The following is a 4,313-nucleotide window of genomic DNA, read 5'->3' as shown; positions in this document are numbered from 1 at the left end:
CTCACTTAAATCGTGGCTGCGAGTTGATTTCACGAAAGTGCGGGGACTTTCCTGCAAAGTTTGCGATGACGGACGAATAGAGCAGTCAGTGCTTTATTATTACGTAAAGAAACAACGAATAATGAATCTATATTCTACCCCCTTCTTCCTTGCCCTCTAGGCATGTCTACCAACAGGGTGCCCCAGTGCCTCGTGGGTTCGATGTCACCTCAATTGAGGCTTAAATAGCCCATATCTACCCATCCACATGACAATGTCACACGTGATAAAATTCAAAATGGTATATGGCTTTGGAAAACAATTCATATGCATTAATAATAAATAACACGACATGCAAATTGTTAATTGATGCAGATCTAGTGTACGATGGTATAACATGCCCTCATTGGTAGTGGGTTGACCATCATTTACTCCACAAAACAATAAACCAATATAGTGCATTCCATCAACATATAACACGACATAGCTAATTCACCATGTCTTCCATTTCTCATCGGATGAATAATTAGGATGCATTATAAAACTAAGTCACCAAGATGCCAATTTTCATATGTATGGTAAAATGATGTGTGTCATCACTAAACCTTTGAACCGAAGCATTTTAGAAGTTTATAAAAATGAATACGGCAGGGGGAAGCTCCTACTATGATGCTTTTTTGTGAAAGAATAAGAACCCAGTTTCACACTCGTGAGGACTTGAATCTAGGTGGCTGGTCACGCATTCCCTTGCATTTTAAAAGTGCATAAGCAGACATATACAATTATCAACAAATGAAGTCATATGCAACTTGACACCGCCGACGAGGGATATCATACATGTATTGCATCTTGTTATTACAAAACAATGGTGCACTATAGGGCTTTTGAGTGTTGCGACACATGTTAGTTTTGTCAGCATCATTGCCACCAGAATTAAATCTTCTCTTTTTGCTCCGTTCACGGTGTGCTACACTAGGGTGGCTTCTAGAAGGGGATCCCGGCAGCAAGCCTGCCACGGAGCCTAGGGGCCCCACCAAGAAGCTGGCGACAAGAAGGAGCTCAGAGGACAGGATATGTATCCAGAGACCATCTTGGTCCCCAAGTCTATATGACGGCGGCCAGAATGGATCTACTCCATGTAAAAGCCTCGCCCCCCATCATGGTGGGGGCTAAGTGGATCTCAACCCCATCTACTCCCGTAGAACAAGACTCTTAGAAGCGAATACTGAAGGAAATATGCCCTAGAGGCAATAATAAAGTTATTATTTATTTCCTTATATCATGATAAATATTTATTATTCATGCTATAATTGTATTAACCGGAAACATAATACTTGTGTGAATACATAGACAAACTAAAACGTCACTAGTATGCCTCTACTTGACTAGCTCGTTAATCGAAGATGGTTATGTTTCCTAACCATAGACATGTGTTGTCATTTGATTAACGGGATCACATCATTAGGAGAATGATGTGATTGGCATGACCCATTCCATTAGCTTAGCACCCGATCGTTTAGTATGTTGCTATTGCTTTCTTCATGACTTATACATGTTCCTGTGACTATGAGAGTATGCAACTCCCGTTTGCCGGAGGAACACTTTGTGTGCTACCAAATGTCACAACGTAACTGGGTGATTATAAAGGTGCTCTACAGGTGTCTCCAAAGGTACATGTTGGGTTGGCGTATTTCGAGATTAGGATTTGTCACTCCGATTGTCGGAGAGGTATCTCTGGGCCCTCTCGGTAATGCACATCACTTAAGCCTTGCAAGCAATGCAACTAATGAGTTAGTTGCGAGATGATGTATTACGGAAGGAGTAAAGAGACTTGCTGATAACGAGATTGAACTAGGTATTGAGATACCGACGATCGAATCTCGGGCAAGTAACATACCGATGACAAAGGGAACAACGTATGTTGTTGTGCGGTCTGACCGATAAAGATCTTCGTAGAATATGTAGGAGCCAATATGAGCATCCAGGTTCCGCTATTGGTTATTGACCGGAGACGTGTCTCGGTCATGTCTACATTGTTCTCGAACCCATAGGGTCCGCACGCTTAACGTTACGATGACAGTTTCATTATGAGTTTATATATTTTGATGTACCGAAGGTTGTTCGGAGTCCCGGATATGATCACGGACATGACGAGGAGTCTCGAAATGGTCGAGACATAAAGATCGATATATTGGACGGCTATATTCGGACACCGGAAGTATTTCGGGTGATTTCGGAGAAAACCGGAGTGCCGGAAGGGTTACCGGAACCCCCCGGTGAAGTATTGGGCCTTAATGGGCCTGAGGGGAGAGAGAGGGCAGCATCCCAGGAGGTGGCGCGCCCCCTCCCATGGGGAGTCCGAATTGGACTAGGGGAGGGGGCGCGGCCCCTCTTTCCCTCTCCCTCTCTTTCCTTCCCCCTTCTCTCTTCCTAGTTGGACTAGGAAAGGGGAGTCCTACTCCTACTAGGAGGAGGACTCCCCCCTCCTTGGCGCGCCCAAGGGCCGGCCGGCCTCCCCCCTTGCTCCTTTATATACGGGGGCAGGGGGGCACCTCTATACACACAAGTTGATCTTCGTGATCGTTCTCTTAGCCGTGTGCGGTACCCCCCTCCACCATGATTCTCGATAATATTGTAGCAGTGCTTAGGCAAAGCCCTGCGACGGTAGAACATCAAGATCGTCACCACGCCGTCGTGCTGACGAAACTCTTCCCCGACACTTGTGATGCCCTCGATTCAATCGTACACTAATCATACACGCAAATGTGTACGATCAAGATCAAGGACTCACGGGAAGATATCACAACACAACTCTAGACACAAATTAAAATAATACAAGCTTTATATTACAAGCCAGGGGCCTTGAGGGCTCGAATACATAAGCTCGAATACACAAGAGTCAGCGGAAGCAACAATATCTGAGTACAGACATAAGTTAGACAAGTTTGCCTTAAGAAGGCTAGCATAAAAGCAACATCGATCGGAAAGGCAAGGCCTCCTGCCTGGGAGCCTCCTAACTACTCCTGGTCATCGACGGTCTCCGTCACGTGGTAGAAGACGCCCTCGGTGTAGTAGCAGTCGTCAAAGGTGGCATCTGGCTCCTGGACTCCACCATCTGGTTGCAACAACCAGAAAGAAGAAAGAAAGGGGAAAAAGGGGGTAGCAAAGCAACCGTGAGTACTCATCCAAAGTACTCGCAAGCAAGGATCTACACTACATATGCAACATTATCAAAGGAAGGCTGTATATGTGGACTGGGCTGCAGAAATGCCAGAATAGAGAGAAGGTCTAGTCCTATCGAAGACTAGCATCTTCTAGAAACCACCATCTTGCAGCAAACAAGAGGGAGTAGAGTAGCATAAAGTAAAGTAGTAGTCGTGTTATCACCCTCGGCCCGAGATCCTTTCTCGACTCCCTGCGAGAAAGAAATCCCAGAGCCGTACTATCCATTTCTCATCACAATCCAATTCTCATCACAAGTATCCAGTTCTAGTTGTATCGATCGGGATACAACTCCAAGTGTCCGTTAGCGTAGGACAGGCTATCGATAGATGTTTTCTTCCCTGCAGGGGTGCACCAACTTACCCACCACGCTCGCTTAACTCCGGCCGGACACACTTTCCAGGGTCATGCCCGGCCTCGGCCAAACAATACGCCGCAACCCGACCTAGACTTAATAGAGAGGCCAGCACGCCGGACTAAACCTATGCCCCCAGGGGTCATGGGCCATCTCCCCGGAAACTCCTGCACGTTGCGTACGCGGCCGGTGAGCAGACCTAGCTACCTCCTTCAACAAGGCAGGCGCTTACGTAGTCCAACCCGGCGCGCGCCTCTCAGTCGCTGACGTCTATTAAGCTTCGGCTGATGTATACGACGCAGAACGCCCATACTATGCCCACGTGATGGTTAGTGCTATCAGGCCAGAGGCCCCTCGGATCAAATATCCAAATCGTAGTGGATTAGGAACGCGCGGTAACAAGCAGAGACTCACGAAAGATGTGACCCCGTTGCCCCGTCTCGAGGACTTGCGGCAAGGGCTAGGAATGCCCGACCACACCTCGTAATTATCTCGCGGGCACCCTCCAGGTCAACCCGACTCCTCATCACTCGCAATTAAGCTCGCGCGGGTACCCCTCAGGGTCGACCCGTCTTTCCAAGTAACAGTGGTAAAGTCCAAGTATCCGTGTGTCCAAACATTAAGGGGAAACCCCGAGGAATCACCCCCGGTGAATTCCACTCAATGTAATCATCAAGGTGAACGTAAGAGGAATCACCCCCGAGGTTCACACTTGAGGGGTTGCACGACAGAGTCATATCGGAAGTGGTTAAGGTGG

This window comes from Triticum aestivum, chromosome 5A (assembly GCF_018294505.1).
Source record: "Triticum aestivum cultivar Chinese Spring chromosome 5A, IWGSC CS RefSeq v2.1, whole genome shotgun sequence".
NCBI lineage: Eukaryota > Viridiplantae > Streptophyta > Magnoliopsida > Poales > Poaceae > Triticum > Triticum aestivum.
The sequence above is the reverse complement of the archived record's forward strand: the minus strand, read 5'-3'. Positions refer to the sequence as shown.